General features: G+C 40.8%; 1 protein-coding gene across 6 annotated transcripts in view; it reads right to left on the reverse strand.

The window, feature by feature from the left end:
• LRRC8B (leucine-rich repeat containing 8 family member B) overlaps positions 1-18659 on the reverse strand; it is a 73841-nt gene that overhangs the window by 30823 nt on the left and 24359 nt on the right. For 2 of the 6 annotated variants that reach the window (XM_015569722.1, XM_006772595.2), the window contains exon 3: positions 3606-3660. The exons of 1 other annotated variant lie outside the window; for it this stretch is intronic. The gene's annotated coding sequence lies outside the window, so the exon portion shown is untranslated. Of the gene's footprint in view, positions 1-3605; positions 3661-12685; positions 12762-12877; positions 12937-17750; positions 17770-18659 lie in introns of those variants that run through there. 3 more of the 6 variants (XM_015569719.1, XM_006772596.2, XM_015569720.1) reach the window with 3 other exon arrangements.

The following is an 18659-nucleotide window of genomic DNA, read 5'->3' on the forward strand; positions in this document are numbered from 1 at the left end:
CGTATGCGTTACTCTTTCCTCCTAGTTGTAGGACTTCCACTCAGCCAGCGTTCCTGTGGGTCTGGGTGATGTCCGTTCCGTCTTTTAGTGTCTCTTTTGAAGTGGTTGTTCGCGGCAGCAAACTCCGGCGTTAACCTATGCCGCCATCTTGGTTCTCTCCAAATCATGTATTAATTAATTTAAAAAATTTAAAGGCCGACTGACTTCTGCGTGCAGTGCCTCACTTATATGTCTGGAGTCTTGACTACGCTATGTTCTCCTAAAAATGGACCTTGACAGCTTCTTTGGAGGTTCTAGCAGCTACTCATATACCCTTGACTGAAGATCAGTCCTCTCCTCTGGGAGGAAGGCCATCTACTTTGGGAGGGATGAATGTGGACCAGTGAGGAAGGAAGGGGACACCTGCCTAGCCAGCCAGATCAGCTGAATCAATCCTGGCGATCATCGGGGTGACAGATGTCAAAGCCAGACTGCCCTCCCGTCCCAACATGTATTTAATTTAGATGGTGATTATCTCAGAGGAAAAACCCTCTTAGTTCTTGGATGTTTTTAGTGAACTATCAAATTAACTAGAACATATTTAAAGAAGTTGCAGCCACATGATTATAATATTATTTGTTGAGCATACGCCACCACTGGCTGCATAATTCTTAGAATGTGTATCTTCAAGCCCTTCACCACCTTCATTGTTTACAAAAATGTCTCCCTGACACCCATCTCCACCTCACAGTAAGAAAACCATAAATTAGAGCCAAACTCAGTGCCTCTGCAGTTTCTTGTGGATCATACATGCTCTCCTTTCAAATGACTGGCTGAAAGCAGAGATCATCATTCCATTTGCTTCTCCTTATTCTTCCATAGGTGACCTATCTTCACAAAAGCAGAATCATATGGACTATATACTCTAGGAAGAAACCAGAGAGATTTGTAAAGTCCAAGTCTTTACAAATAAGGAAATGAAAGTTCAGAGATGTTCAAGTGGCTTCTCTAGGGTCAAAGGGTAAAACATGAGCTTAGGGCCAAGTTTCTTAATTTGAAAAGAATTGGATGGTTAGCAGTACTGATTCTGGACATGTAGCCTAATTAGTAATAGGCCTTTCTAATAAAAATAAAATAGGGTTTTGGAACATGAAGCTGCAAATATAGTCCAGAACAATTCTATGTTGTAATTTTTCAACTTTAATTCAAAATGAGATCTTCTTTTTTAACTTTGTAGCAGACAAACCAGTGTATTCTTGAAATTCTTAAAAATATGAGTGACTTATCTTAAACCTTTCTCTAAAGTTAACATTTACATGCACTCAATTATGGAGGCTAGAACTTGGGATACCAAGGAGATACGAGGCCTTGTTCTGCTTTCACAGGATTTATATTCCTACTAGAAGCCCAGCGCATGAAATTCATGCACGGGTATGGTCCCTAGGCCTGGCCTGCAATCAGGGCCTTCTTCCCCGGTTGCCAGCCCACCCCCCCTTCCCCACCACTCACCCCCGGGTCCCCCTCCACCATTGGGCGATAAGAGCCTGCCGGCCGGGGGAGATACCAAGAGGTTGGCTGTTCCGGCCGGTTTGCCGGCCCCGCCACTGGTTGCCCTCTGTGTGGGGGGAGACTGGCAGGTTGGGGGCCTTGGCCTGGTGCCACCCCTGTCCGCCGCCACCCACCCTCAGTTTCCTGAGCACCATCAGGTGATCGGAGCCTGCCTCCCGGGGGCAGGGACCAAGAGATTGGCCTACAGGCCCCAATTGGCGATCGGGGCATGTAGGCTGGGGGCAAATCCTGCATTGAGCGTCTGCCCCCGGTGGTCAGTGCACTTCAGAGTGACCAGTTGTTTCGCCATTCAGTTGATTTGCATATTACCCTTTTATTATCTAGGATTGTGGAGGGAAAACATGCATAGCTGAAAGCACCCCATCTTATAGCGTCACTTCTGTGCCAAAATGGGTGCGATGAAGACTAAACCCAAACAGTCCTACATTTGGTTCCATCCAAACCAAACAACCCAAGAGAATGGGTGAAACATAACTGAACAACAGCACTTGTCAGAGAGGGGTCAGAACATTAATCTGTTCATGTAACAAATATTTACAATGCCCACTATGTGCCAGGGGGAGTTCTAAGTGGTCAGGGAAATACAGGTATGTCAGATAGACAAGACACTGCTCTGAGGACCTTACTGGGTAGTAAGGAAAGAGAGACAATAACCAAGTAGAGAACACAATAAAGTCAGAAACACTATGAAGACGCTAAAGCTACGTTAGGTTGGAGGGTCAGGGAAGGCCTCTTTGGAGGGACTGCCATGAAAGCACAGATCACAGATCTAAATGGAGCCAGACGTGATGATGCTGAGGAGGGTCATTCCATGAAGGAGTAAGAAGCTCAGGGTGTGTGAGGATCAGAAAGGGGCCCCGCGGCTGGCATGTCAGGAGCCTGTGGAAAGAAGATGAGTGGCAGAGGGCCTGCAGCCAAGGTAAAGAGTTTGGATAATGCACAGTTCAGGAGTGATGGAAAAGCCACCAAAGAGCCATACGTGCAGGAAAAGTTGATGATATGAGCTTTTAAAAATTTAGTCAAATCAATGAATCAGCAGGGAAATGTGGCTCTACTCAAGAAGTCAACGGATCTGCATCTTCATCTATAAAAAGAAGGGTGTTCAGAAAACCAGGGAACAGACCCAATGTGCTCACCACTGCTCCCCCTCGACTCTATGCTCAGAGTGACACACTTTTTAAAAAATATATCTTTTATTGATTTTTTACAGAGAGGAAGGGAGAGGGATAGAGAGTTAAAAACATCGATGAGAAACACTGATCAGCTGCCTCCTGCACACCCCCCACTGAGGATGTGCCCGCAACCAAGGTACATGCCCTTGACCGGAATCAAACCCAGGACCCTTCAGTCCACAGGCTGACGCTCTATCCACTGAGCCAAATTGATCAGGGCAGGGTGACACACTTTTAAGACATATGTTGTACTCACACTAGAAAGTCATGCTATTTCATACAGTGCATAAATCAAAGTCAAAAGCTCTGCCACAGAGCTAATCTAAGATTAATCTCCTACAACTATAAAAGAAGAATCACATTTGCAGGAAGCAACAGAACACAGGACTTATTTATTTCTGACTTGCCTACTCTCAGAAAGCATGGCCATCTATTACTTAGGAAAACCTGGCAAACCAATTCTATGCGTTAAAAACACCACCTTAAACAAAAGTCTGAAAAGTACAGACATGGAGTCATGCAGTCTAAGTCTGTTGGAGACATTATATTCTTTAGATTTTTAATGTTAAAAATGAAAAATCTCTTCTCTCTCTCTCTCTCTCTCTCTCTCTCTCTCACACACACACACACACACACACACACACACACACACACTTTCCTATATACAAAATTGACAAAGCACAGTAAGATAACATTTTACCAAACTGTATACAGATTTAATTTTCTGTTTAACTGGTTTAAAAACATCAGGATTTTACTCATGCCATCTATAAAAATAGTTATATTTTTTTACATACTAGGTATTCATTATTTGTCCGCCCCAAGCTACCAATGTAATAGTAATTATCTTTACCATGTGTTCACAATTCAGAATATTAATCTTACCCTATGAATGCTGGTCAACCGGAAACTTTGCAATTAGTTTCTATTTGAAAAATTCCTAAAGAGAAATCATAAACATATTGTTATATTTTACGCACCACAGGACTCCAACACAATTTGTCAATTTATATGGTACTAAAACTTTCAACATACAAAAAAGTAACTTTTTAAAAAATTGAGTGTTGCCCTAGCCGATTCGGCCCACAGACTGAAGGGTCAAATGTTTGATTCTGTACCTCGATTGCAGGCTCAATCTTTGGCCGTGGTCAGGGCATGTGCAGAGGCAACCAATCGATGTGTCTCCCTCACTTTGATGTTTCTCTCTCTCTTTCTTTCTCTCTCTAAAAATCAATGGAAAAGATGTCTTCGGGTGAGGATTAACAAAAAAATAAACAAGAAAGTGAATGTTGCTAAAGAGATCACCTTCTGACCTCTCATAAAAGGTGTTAACTAATACCCAGGGAAAGAAACAAGTCACTATCAGAAATTATAGATTTAATCTCATCACCATGGCAACCTATAAAGTGTAGAATATGAACATTAAATTTTTAGTGAAAAATGAGATAAGCATTATATCTAAGGCACCACTCATTTCATAAATAAAAGATAGAAACACCAATTGAAAATATTTATGCTTCTTACAGAAAAAAAGGAAAACATGGGGGAAGAAAGAAAGATTTAATATTTGAGATTGTTTTCTCATTCCAGGTTTTTTTGTTTTATTTTTGCTGGACTGGTAATTTTACACAATTGTGCCATTGTAAAATTCAATGGCAAAACACAGATCTCCTTTGCCTCACCATTTATCATAGGCTTTCTCGATGATAGTTTCTCCAAACATAATTCATACATGGGTATGTCATAGTTTACAAAACCATTTCGCTACAGAATATTAGATCTTTTCTTTTTATTACTAATAATGTTGTAAACATTTCTGTGCTCTGGTCGTATGATTTCTTTTGCATAGACTTTGAAAGTGAGATAAAGAGCATGAATATTTTAAGGCCTCTGATACGTAACATCAAATTATTTTCCAAGAAGGTTCTGCTAATTTTCTTTCCTATAAACAATATATCACTAGAACTTTCACCAGATGTTAGAATCACCATTTAAAAAAGGCAAAAAACAAACCAATCCCAACAACAACAAATAAAAGACACTTCACTAATTCCATGAAAAAATGATCTTATTATTGCTTTATTTTGCATTTCTTTGATTAAGTGGGGTTGAACACTTACCAATGTTTTATTAATGAGTTTCATTCTTTTTTCTACTTATTTACTTAAACCAGAGGAATATATTGCCGAGAGATATAAATGTAGAACTTAAAAAAAGCTTTCTCAGAATGACAATCTGTCATCTGAGAGTGCAACCATTGCTGTTAGGTAAACACACACACACACACACACACACACACACACACACCCCACACAACAACAACAAAAACAAATAAAATATACTTCAGTTTCTTTATTCAGGCTAAAGCCAAATCACTCTAATTTTAGAAACCATAGCAGAAGTTATCGGCTTTCTTCCTCCCCAGCAGCAAACAAAAGTACAAGTTGGAAGGATGAGCATGCAAAAATACTAAATGGCAATGCTTCTCAGAACAGAATAAATAGTCCATGTGAGGCAGGATAAAAACAAGCCTGGGACTCACAGTAATTCTGCAGGCCCAGCTGCCCAGAGACAGCATCTGTGGCTTCTCCAGTTTGCTATGCTAATGAATGTTACAAAACTAGCACTCTCTCCTCCCTCAAAAACATTTTCTTTCCCCAGCAGCAGGGCACAGGACATATATTTTCACTTTAAAAGTCAATTCCCGAAAGTCATCTCTGAATCTGGAAGACAAGCAAAACACTGAGACTTCCCTTTCTCAAGTAAGGGCTTCTGTTCAGAAGGTTCCCCAAAAGAGATTGATAAGGGACTACTCCCCAGTGACTATGGCTTAAGGAACAATAGGGGCAACCAGCCTTCTTTTATATATATATATATATTTTATTGATTTTTTACAGAGAGGAAGGGAGAGGGATAGAGAGTTAGAAACATCGATGGGAGAGAAACATCAATCAGCTGCCTCCTGCACACCTCCTATTGGGGATGTGCCCGCAACCCAGGTACATGCCCTTGACCAGAGTCGAACCCGGGACCTTTCAGTCCGCAGGCCAATGCTCTATCCACTGAGCCAAACCGGTTAGGGTACAACCAGCCTTCTGATAGAAAACAAAGGCCCCAAGGTTTTTACTGTGAAAAGTGAGAAGCCTGAATGCTCTTATTTCTTGCTTGTCAGTAGAAAGAATGGAGATTGACAAAACAAACTCTCTTGTAGTAAATCGAAGAACTACTGTAAAACTTTGGAATCTGAGAAGGGCTTTCCATTTGGGTGAGTTTGTCTTTTAGTGAAAAGTAAAATTCTACAATTAAAGATTTAGCAAGAAGTCAAGAATCTTCTCATAGTCACTTGATGTCGTTTTGCAGGTCATCAAATACGGCAAGAATCACTGCAATATCCTAGTCACTTTGCTTTGTGCAATTCCGAAAGGTTAAGGCTTTCAGGGATGTGAAATTAAAGTATCCCATTTCATCAATTTGAAAAGAACATTTCACTTTACCATCTGTCCCGTCCATGAATCACTTCCCTGAGCCACCCTGACCTCCACAGGCTGACGCCACTGCTCTTCCATCTCTGTCCCTAGAACACTTTACTAATAGTTCTTTCACACTGTTCCGCAAGCAATTGCCTCACATTCCTTGGGGACTGGGGCAGGACCCCTGGGATCTACCCCGGTGTCTCTTCCCAGTGCTAGATTGAGGGCCTGGGTATCACAGTGGCTTCCATGCACCGATTCATCGAAGGGGTGTTGAAAACAACTCTGGAAACTGAATTAGATTGAACAAAAATAGTATCTACCAGAAACTCTCTCAGGAATTGTTCAGAATGTGGTTGGAAGGAAAGATAAGGAATCTGCTATTTTACTTCTGGTCCATTGAGATCCTGGGAACGGGCAGAGGGGGAACCAGAGGGCCTCTTTGGCTACACCTGTATTCTTCATTTTTCCAAAAGTAACTTCCCTGTCATAGAGAGCTTGCCTTCTCCTCTTAACAATGTCATGAACCAGGATTTAAAGAATACCAGTCTGAAGTGACATCAAATCATCAGCCTGCCCAAGTAACACGTTACTTGCTCACCTAGAGCGACCCTATGTCTAGTCCTGTCCTGTCCCCACCATTAAAAAATTAGTAAATAATTACTGAGTGAACAAATAACATCAGATCAGGATCAAACCCCATTAGGAACCCAGAACACTGGTGCACTCGCACGATGGGTCTGGAAGGGGGCACACCCAGTGGAGGGGACAGAGCCTCAGGCATTGCCATCTGCCATCACCCTGGGGCAGAAGCAGATGTCACACCTTCACCCTACAGCAGCGGTTCTCAACCTGTGAGTCGCGACCCCTTTGGGGGTCGAACTACCCTTTCCACAAAAACAATATGTAATTATATATGTTTTCGGACGGTCTTAGGCGACCCCTGTGAAAGGGTCATTCGACCCCCAAAGGGGTCGCGACCCACAGGTTGGCGACCCACAAGTTGAGAACCGCTGCCCTATAGGAAGGAAGGAAGAAAATTCGTAGCTGACAACTTCCCCACCACAAGTGACATCTAACAAATCGGAATGGAGAAGTGCTGTCAAACTCAGCATGACTGGCTGCTTTAGAATGATGGCCAGTCTTTTTGAATCAAAGATGGGTCACTGGTTAAATGCCACAGCATTCCTGAGTGACCTTAAAATCTTGCCCAATAACTTCACAGTTCTTCTTTTATACAAGTTAACAGTATACTGCAACAGGAATAATGCTGGAACCAATGGAATTATCAAGTTACCACCCAAGCACGGATGGTATGCATCCTGCCCTGTTCACCTTCCCCCGAGACCGAGGGTTTTAGGGCGGCAAGGACATTTCTTGTTACCCTAGAGCCTGCCACATGGCAGGTGCTCTATATGTGTGTAATTCCCAAACCCTGGGATCTATGATCAAACTGACAGCACTGCAGGTCCTTGGATGGTTTCAGTCTTATAAAACCAGTAACTTCTCACAGTGATCACTGTAAAGATTGCTACATCTGGTGTAACATATTCTTAACCCAATGACAAAAATCAAATTGCCATGCACTGCAAATCAGCCTAATGTTTATATTGAGCTCATTTCTGAGCACAAAATACAAAGGTTTAATGTTCGCCAAGTAGTAAATGACCATTAAACACAAAATATGTTTTAAATGGACACTGTTGTCCACTGACCCTCAAGACATGTAATTGCTCCATACCTCATGCTCCTTCAGCATTTAGGGAGTGTAGATAGTTCTACGACACTTCCATTAAACTGCAACACGAAGAGCTGGTTAGATGCCTCCCTGCCTCTCATTTTGAGCTCTTAGAAGAGCTCCGTGTACAGGACAGGGCCTAACACACAAGGGATTCTCAATAATTACTTGTTGAACAGAAAAAGGTGGCAGGAGGTGGAATGGGGAAGGCTACGATTTACTGTGTACTTAGTGAGGCAGGTATTATGATCTCAACTCTGAAAGTGAGAAAGCTGAAGGACTGGAATTTGCTCAAGCTCACAAAACAAACCCACAATTCACACCAGCTCTAAGAGCCATCTGCTACAACTGCCTCTCCAAGGAGCTATGTAAAATGGAGTTTTATATAGAATATGACATCCCTCTTTTTAAAAAATCTGCAATCTATCTTTTAGAGAAACTACAAGACACAATCTAAAAAAACTCAGATTTATATAGTTTTCCTAGCTCATTACTCAGTATTCTATTTAGTGGAACAGAATCAACAAGTGCTCCCTCCATCCTTCCTGCCTCTATTACATAATTAAGATCAACATGATAGATAGCCAGAGTGAGGGTGCATCCTGCCCGAACAACCTCTTACAGAGAAACAATTACCCACCAATTTAAAGACAGAAGGAATATCTGTACTTTCATTTAATATGTACTTAATGTTTTACCTGCTTTCCTATTAAAATGTGGTTCAAAAAAATTAATACCACATCACCGAAATATGACCTTCTTTCTGAATGACTTAATAAAGGAGTACCACATGACCTCAATTTGCTGTTACTTTCAATATGTTACTTTGTTAGGCCTAGTTCTTATCATCAAATTATTATGAATATTTGAGAGACCTGGAAGGAACTGTAGCAGAACAGTTGAGATCAAATTCTGACTTGGTCATTTACCATATACTTGACCCTAGATTAGTATCAATAAGTATCAATTTTCTCATCTGTAAAACAGATATTAATGAAGTTGTTTCAAGAATTAAATGAGGTAACTATAAATCAAATGTGTAGCACAGCAGCAGGTACAAAATAAGTGCTCAAAATGGTAAGTTATTAACAGAGTAGTAGCTATACCTAAAATTAATTCTTAAAGGTGGGCTTTAATGTATTATCCTCTTAAGAGAAACTAGATTGGCTGTTATGGGGTTTGGTTTTCTATCTAAATTAGTAATTTCCATGCCAAATTTTGCAATATGTCACGACTCCAGTTACTAATCCAGTGTCATTAACTATAAATGTAAATTACCTCAATTATTTAATATATAGCCCATAGAGAAGACAAAGTATTATGAAGCCAAAATAATATACACAGATGCACCGCTTTTAAAAAATTAACCTGTGCAAGTAACCTCCAGTTTTTGATGCAATGCCTATCTCCCCAATCAAGATCCATGCTGCAGACAAGGCAGATAGAGCCAATGCCACCCAAGCAAAGGCCATGTTTTAAGTCTATAAACCTGTATGTTTAAATATGTAAATCTATTTATGAAACTATTATCATAGCTGCATAATGAGAATTATGTGATGCCACAGAATTGCACTTTTATGATTAAAATGATAAATTTTCTGTTACATATATTATACCACCAAAAATATCTATAATCATGTAAAACAGGAAAACTGTTCTAACTGCTTTAAAACGAACATAATAAATTACATAAATTAAATATATAGCAAGCCCCAGTGTACTAAAAACATGCCAACACACCAAAATATAATTTTCCTGTGTCAAATTTGCTTTGTTTATAATTTGTAGGTTATTATAAAAAAACTAAATATTTAATTACCAATTTTGTTACCTAGAATTAAAAGGATTTGGATGGGAGGGATATGATCCTACTAATTTTTCCCAAAAGGGCATAGATTTTTTTTTCACACTAGAAGAAATAGCCATATATGAAGTTAACACATTTTAAAATCTTCTAGTGACTATCTAGGTAAACACACGAGATCTCTCCCCCCTCCCCCCCAAAAAAAATAACCATGGAAGCACCCACCTGTTAACAAAAATCACAAATAAATTTAGAAGGACTTGGCAAATATTTGATCCTCTTATTAATCTTTCTTATTAAGAGGTCAATCTATTAAGTTGGTCACCCCCCACAAGGTTTTCTACTCTCTACACTACATCTAATGGACAGTATAAAGTTGGACAAGTCATTTCACCTCACTTGACCTGACTTTCCACACTTGTAATATTAGAGAGCCAGATGATGGATAGATCCTCCGCTTCCTGCATTCCACTAGTCTATGAGTTGATTGATTGCAGCTGGAGTGAGGGAACACCTAATCTGAAAAGACTGCTCTGAGGTGGTGAGAATTGCACAGGGCTTTAGAGGAAAGAAGTGACAGCCCCAAGAAAAGCATTAACTCCAAGAAGAATGGTGTTGGTTTTCTTAGAAAGAGCACTGAATAGTCTTCAGTTGGCAACTAAGAAGTTGGTCTTGCTAAAAAGAAAGTAAAAGTGGGTCATAGCAAGAAAAGAAGGTCGCCAGGTCAAGCATATAATTAATGAAAGCACTGATTTTAACTGAAGGTAAAAAGGTAACTGGGCCTTGCCAGTGTGCCCAGTGGTTGAGTGTTGACCCCTGAACCAGGAGGTCACAGTTCAATTTCCGGTCAGGGCACATGTAGGGGGTGTGCAGGAGGCAGCTGATCAATGATTCCCTCTCATCACTGTTTCTATCTCTCTCTCCCTCTCCCTTTCTCTCTCTGAAATCAATAAAAGCATACTTAAAAAAAAAATAAAGGTAACTGGGAACCATGGAAGGATCCTAATACAAACCCACCCACTGAGAAATGGGGTTCACCACATTCAGTTCTTGGCCAGTAGATGCATATGCTCTTCTGGGGTGACATCCTCCATGGTTAAAGATCACCCACCAGCTCTGTGTAGATGATTCCCAAACTATATGGTGAGCCCAACTCCCTCAGCCTAAGATTCTGAATCATCTCCCCAACATCTTCCCGGCTATCTACTGAGGTGTGTGGAGGCAGCTCAAATGTGGCATGTCCCAAATTGAATCCGCCATTCCCGCTCACATCCACACTAAACCTGCACCATCAGGACTGAGAGCTCAATGATGCGGAAGAGTGACAGCAGTATCAAGAGCTCAGGCAGCCAACCAAAAAGCCTTCTTTCCTCTAATCCCTCAAATGGGTCAGGTCTGTTCTTTTTCTTTAGTTACTAGCTGCTTCTGCTGCATCCCTGAGACCACTGCCTTGGGTGGAGCCTGGCCCAGCTTTGAGGCCAAGTGAAATACCCTCCTCTCTTGCCGTTCTTAGTCCTGTTTCCAGATGGCAGCCAGAGAGCTCTTTGTAAAACGTATCACCTCCCCATTTGCTCTTTGTTATTATAAAGACAAAATAATGTCCCATGGAGGGGTGGGAGAGGCCTGGCAATGGAACCTGAGTGCTATCCAGCTTCTCTTGTTTTATTGGATCTTGCTATTTCCTGCCCAGGAATGCTAGTTTGACCCCAAAGGGCTGGGCAGACTGAATAACATATGCTATGATCACTGTGACCATCACTCACTTGAGGATAGCTGCAACAGAAAGAAAGGATGCTTCACCACGTGACTCATGGGGGGCACACACTGAACCTCCCAAGTTTGTATGGCTATCTCTAACCTCAGCACTCACTGCCTATGATTCTGATAGTTTTAAGCCTCTTGCTCTGTTTCAACGTGACTCATGGGGGGCACACACTGAACCTGCCACGTTTGTATGGCTACCTCTAACCTCAGCACTCACTGCCTATGCCATGGATTCTGATAGTTTTAAGCCTCTTGCTCTGTTTCTATCTACATGTTACCGGTGTCTATGTCCCCAGATACTGGCCTTTTTACAGAAGCTTTCTTCTACTTCCTGGTCAGCAGCAGTCTATTCTGGGAATACAGTGACTGCTCCTCCTGTTAACGCGTTACCCTGGCAATGTTCTGTGCTGCTTTAGGTAAGCACAAACGGCCCAGTTTTACTTTATTTATATGTCGTTTGTTCCCCCTGAACCTAGGGGCCTCCTTGTTGACTGAGTGAAGCCTCAGTTTCTCCACTATCACTCCCTACCCCCATGTACGAGTGAGAGGTAGAGACTGGTTTTCCATGGTGGCAGTGTGGGAAATGTGCCCTGCAGGAGTCCCAGGCCTGCCTCCACCACCATCTGCATGGGCTTGGGCAAATCACTCGCCCAATCCAGGCCTTCCTGCCCTCCGCTTTACAGTATGGACAGTCATCCTGGCCCCAAGAGTTGATAATTAGTGGTAAAATAATTACTGTAGAAGTACTCTGGAATCATTAAAGTGCCACATAAATGTAAAGGGGAACTCACAAAGAAAGCCAAGTCTTTTGCTGGTAAAATAATTTGAAAAGAGGAGGGCCTTGGAACATTATCTTAAATTGAAACAAAATAACCCATGAAGTGAGCTCTACGCACCCCCACTTCGGTTCCAAGGAAACAAAACACAAGTGTTACAAGGTCACCGACACCGCCTAACATTTAAATCTTACTGCAGAGTCAAAAGAAACTTTGCAAAGAGCTCCCTGGCCCAGACACAGAACTACAGGGTAAGAAAAAAATTATTCTCCAAATCAACCTGGCAATAATGGAGTGATAATGGACCATTTACATTCCATCAGCTGGGTATTTAAAAAGAAAGAAAGAAGCAAACAAAAACACCTGAAACCTTTGGCTCACAGTGCCAACAAAGCGAAGCCTGTTTTGTTTACCTGCCGAACCCACAGAAGATCTTTTAAAACATTCCAGTCAGCCAACACTGCGATCTCTTCAGGATCCTATTTTTCACTGAAAAGAATGGGTGGTGAGTGAAGCATTGGGCAAGAATGCTATAAGAGAAAGTTAGTTTTGAAAGAACAGGTTGGTATGTCATCTATTATTTCAAGTAAAAGATCCACTTTCACCTTGGTGTTAAGTCAGCGCTGCATATTTGCAACTTGGTTAATGGCTGCTGGCTGAACTCATTGGTTTCCATTTGCTCCTCTGCTGGAGCAGAACAAAGTCTGGTTTACAATTAGGATAACACAGTGAAATGTCTTTTTTCTGACATGATTTTCTCTCCCATGAACGGGGTATCGTATAGTGTGACCCTATTCTGACATGAGTTAATGTCCGACTCCACAGGTTTAAGGGTTCAGTCCCACAAGACTGTCCCCACTTCAGACACCAGTCACAAGTCCCTGTACTCCGACTACCTACCCTTCTGTATGACTTGATGACGAATTCAGAGATTCCCACAACACCCTCCTTAAGTTCAATAATTCACTAGAATATAGCACAGCTCACAGAACTCAGGACAACACCCTACCTAGCATTACTGTTGCATTGTAAAGCATACATACAACTCAGGAAAGGCCAAATGGAAGAGATGCATGCATAGGGCAACATATTTTGGGAAGGGGCAGGGGCAGAGCTTCCAGGCTCTCTCCAAATACTACACTCTTCCCACACCTCAATCTGTTCACCAACCTAGAAGCTCCCCAACCCTGTTATTTAGGGGTATTTATGGAAGTTTAATTACATAGGCATGATAGATTAAATTGCTGGCCATTGGTTATTGAAAATCTCCAGCCCCTCTCCCCTTTTCAGAGGTCAGGGGTAGACTGAAAGTTCTAATCCTCTAATCACTTGATTGGTTCCTCTGGAGACCAGCCGCCATTCTGCAGCTATCTAGAGGCCCACCAAGAGTCACCTGATTAGCATAAACTCAGGTATGGTTGAAGGAGGCTCTGTATGAGTAGCAAAAGATGCTCCTATCAGCACATTCCAAGGGTTTTAGGAGCTCTATGCCAGGAGTAAAGGCCAAGTATATATTTCTTATTGTACCACTCATAGCATGTCACTGCATAAGAACAGTCTCACACAAGGGCTAATTCATATGTGAAGTAGTTCAATCTGAAACAGTGTCAAGCAGTCCACTTAGAAGAGGGGTGGGGAACGTCCGCCCCTTGGGCCATATAAGGCCCGAGAAATCATTTGGCCTGGTCCTGCCAAGGCATTAAGGGTGAGTTAATCAAATGTTGGACCAGATATAGCAGGCTAATTTTTTTTTATAATGGTGTGTCAATAACAGGCTAATTTTTAAGTTGATAATTTTGTATGGCCCGCGAATGATGTCATAAGTATCCAAATGGCCCTTAGCAGAAAAAGAGTTTCCCCATTCCTGACTTAAAAGATCAAGCTCACCTTCAAGGCCAAAACAGGGCAGCCATTTAAGCCATTTCCATCCTAAGTCAATGACTCATAGAAGTTACTTTCTAAGAGATGTCTTCCCTGACCACTCCAACCAGGCCCTTCACAACATTATTTTTTAGTTCCTCATCCCTTATTTTCATAGCTCTTATCACACACCTTCATATGACTGTTTGGTTAAAGGTTTATTTCTCTCCCACTAAACTATAAGCCCTATGAGGTCTATTCTACATGTATCATACACACCACTGTATATCCAGGGCTTAGCAGGCAGAGCTGCTATTAAATATTTAAAAAACAAGTGTTGGAGAGTTTGTCAAGAAAAAGGAATCCTCATTCACTACTGGTGGGAAGGTAAACTGGAACAGCCACTATGGAAAACAGTATAAAGGATCCTCAAAAAATTAAAAATAGAGCTACCATATGACCCAGCAACCCCTCTTCTGGGTATCTTAATTGTAAAGATATATGTATCCCCATGTTCACTGCAGCATTACTCACGGTGGTCAAGACATGGAAACATCTATCTTTTGATAGATGACTGAAGAAAGAATATGTGGTCCATATATGCAATGGAATACTACTCAGCCACAAGAAGAGAGGAAATACTGCCATTTGCAACAACATGAATGGACCTTGAGAACATCATACTAAGTGAAATAAGTCAGAAAAAGTTAAAACCATATGATTTCACTTATATGGGCGACATAAAACTGAAAACAACAAATGAATAAACAAGAGAAACAAATAAAAACTCAGACACAGACAACTATATCGTGGTTACTAGAGGGAAGGGGGTGGGCAGTACTAAAGGGTAAAGGGGGTCAAATATATGGTGTCTGTCTTTTAGTTTCACTTTTGAAATGGTTGTTCGAGGCAGCAAACTCCGGCGTTAACCTATGCCGCCATCTTGGTTCTCCCTAGACTTTCTCCTATATAATCTTATTAAACCAATGTCACCCCAATAAACTTAATTTAAAAACATATTAGGGAGCAAAGAAGGACACCTGTAATACTGCCAACAATAAATTTAAATGAACAGACAAAAGAATAAAAATTAGACCCCCTTGTATGGAGCAAGCACCACAACACCTTCCAGTATAGCTACATCATCTTGTCTTCAATGCACCAAATTCTACATGACATGCAAAGGTCCCTGAATCCTTTAGCAAGGAAAGACTCTATCTGAGCCCTATCAGCAGAGAAGGGGGATTTAGCTCAGCATTAAAAATACCTAGAGGCAGCTCAGGGCATAATAAAGTGATAGAGTATAGTCAGGCTTCTAAAAGAACCCACAGATAACTGATAAGAATCAGGGAGAATGCCCACATTTTAGAGAAGGTGACAGGTAGGATTTCTGCACATTGGGCTTCAGAAGTCAGCAGGATCCTGCAGCTTCACTTGGTGTTAGCAAAAGAGAGAAACCATGTTCTTTCTGGGAATTTTAGAGTTTTAATGGCTTCCCAAGAGACAGAAGCCACATTCCCCTCTGGAGGCTTAACACATGACTTCTAAATCAGGGTGGGGCTTGGTCTGGCTTAGCGACAAATTCAGCGACACGACATGCATGATCTCTAGCCAAACTTAAGTTTCTCCTTTGTGCACAGCAAATAAATCTACAGTTATTTCTCAGCAACTCAACTTGAAAGGCAGAAAGATTGCGCCAAGACAGCTAATGGTGGTTTGTTTTTTCCCCCTGTATCTATTTTTTCCTTACCCATCACAAGAAATAGTACTTTTCTATTTATATCTGACAACACCATCTGTTTTTACTGTGGAAACTTTTATCTATCCAAGGAAGGCAACAACTTAGTCATGTTAGTTAAACAGAGTTAGAAATGAGGAGGACTCCAGGTACCACCAATGTGTGTCATGGCCCGAGATGTAATTCCCAAGAGAAAGTGTAAGAGGAATGTCTTATCTTGCATCCACTCTGACACTAGGTGTATTCAACAATCACGGCCTAGCTTCTGCTCAATGCAAAACATCGCCCAAGATGCCACAGGGCAGTGGTCGGCAAACTGCGGCTCATATTTTTTGGAAGAGCCACACTCAAGGGGCCAAAGAGCCGCATGTGGCTCGCGAGCCGTCGTTTGCCAACCACAGCTATATAGGGGATGGAAAGGTATCAAACTCAGACAGGACCCTCAAAAGGAGCATATGCTTTGGTGGTTTAAAGCACGAATATAAGAAAGATCAAACAAGTGGATTACACAGTTGTGTCTTAAGGCAATATATGCCAAAGGTGTAACAGTTACAGCATAGGATTTACGAGTTGGGCCAAGAAAGATGTATAGAATTCATATAGGTGGGAGGTGAAGGAATAAGGCGTTAATAAGGCACATAATATTTTAATGTAGAGGAATGGAGAAACAAAGAAGTAGGAGGAAGCCAAGATGAATTTAAGAAGTTAGTGATGAGACATATATTTGGAGTGGTATTTCTGATACAGAAATAATGAAGATAAGATTAGGAAGTCAATTAGGGTAAAATATTAAAGAAAGTTTGGAATGTTAGGCTATGAACTTTTCAATACATAACCCATACCTTAGCATATAATAGGCATCTGAGAAATGATTGTTTTGGAGTAAAAATATCACTTTTGGAATTAATAGACGAATATTCTAATGAGAGCAGAAAAGAATTTAGATTTGATCTTATAAGCAATAGGGAATCACTGATGGCACCTGAGCAGGGGTACCATGGAGAAAAATATATTTAAGGGTATATTATTGTATATTAGGGAAGTTACTTTGAAAGCGTCAGGGAGGGAGTTAGAGAATAATAGCAGGAAGCCTAATTCTACATTAGGGTATATATCAGATCACCTTGTAAAATAAAACAAATAAAATTCACAATTAAAGTAGAAATTCTCAAGTAGAAAAACAGTTATCCTTAAAATGTTAAACTATTAGACTAGCCAGTAAAATAATGCAGCTGGACGAAACAGATTTTGAGGGAGCAGGTTTTTCCCAGAAAGTCTTAATTGATGTTTTTGAAAGAGAAATGGATTTCATTAGATGTTTTTGTTTGGTTGGTTTGGTTTGGTTTTACCAGGATGGTACCTGAAGACTGGTAAAATTAGATGCTTTGAGGTAAAAATATGACTTTTAGAATTAATAGCCAAATATTCCATGCACTGCCATATCACACAAGAAGTCTTTAAAACACATACACAAAAGGGTGCCAGATACTCTAGTGGCAATGTGACACCATTAGCAAGTCATCATCTTAAGAATATACGGGGCCCTTCCTCTGGAGAAATCATTAGGCACTGTCACGCACCAGGCAATCAAACCTTTGTTTAGAATCAAGTTACAATTACTCTAAATATGGGCCAACAGTTCATCTGTTTCATCACTGGTGCCTTCCTAAACAGTTCTGTAGATGACTTCACCACAAGGTAAATTAAGTTCAGTGCCAAAGAGTTTTGGTGTTTTTTGTTTTAAAGAGTTTTCTTTAAGCAACTGATTATAAATTTAGGCATCATAATCTTATTTCTATAAAAATTACTGTATCTAAACCAAACCAAATTCTCTCACCCATTATAAAATAATACTCTTCTCTCATAAATATTTTACTTACATATTTCCCAGCAACAGGCTTGTGAGAACAAACCAGGAAGTGAAACCAAATATGATCCCACTGTGAAAGCCGAGTAAAATGGAAGAACACATTTGGAATCAGCTGAGGCACTATTAAAATTCCCTTTAAAAATACATTCCCCTTACAAACATCAATTTAATGAAAGCAGTGATATGAGGAATTTCAAAAGCATACATCTTCATTTTGTTGTTTGGGAATTTCCCCAATCGTCTGTGCAACAGCTCTTCATATCCAGGCTGGTTCATATGAAATGCAAGCACGCACCCAGCCTGCCTGGGTGAAGGGAGAACATGGGTAAGCTATCATGTTCATGGGAGCAAATTTACTCTTCAACAAAGCAATCGGAATCTTTAGTGACTTGCTTTGGAGAAATGTACCTTTTGCTTTGAAGGTAACAAGCAAATTTCCCTTAGTTGTTTTGCTGGGGTTACCATCATTCCCTTTATTCTACAGTAAGTTGGAAACTCCCTGAAAACAGAAACCAATTTTTCTATTTGATTAATTTGTTTTTTTAACGGAGTAGGAAGACTCAGTGACCAGGGATAGGAAAAGTTACACAAAGCATCGAATGATTATTTTTATTGTCCAAGGACAGTTTATCAACCAAGACTTGTCACAATTAATATTTCCCTTCTAAGATGGATAGTAGGCAGAACTGTTAGCATAGGCAGCTAGATATTAATAAAGGAAGAGAGCAAAGGAAATTGGACATTGTTAAATCTAATGGGCTGGGAGCTGAATAAGACAATAAGCTTGCTTCACCAGGAAGTTACAGCTTCACACACTCTAGGGCAGGGGTCCTCAAACTTTTAAACAGGGGGCCAGTTCACTGTCCCTCAGACCGTTAGAGGGCCGGACTATAGTTTAAAAAAAAACTATGAACAAATA

This window comes from Myotis davidii, unplaced genomic scaffold (assembly GCF_000327345.1).
Source record: "Myotis davidii unplaced genomic scaffold, ASM32734v1 scaffold1146, whole genome shotgun sequence".
NCBI classification, from domain to species: domain Eukaryota; kingdom Metazoa; phylum Chordata; class Mammalia; order Chiroptera; family Vespertilionidae; genus Myotis; species Myotis davidii.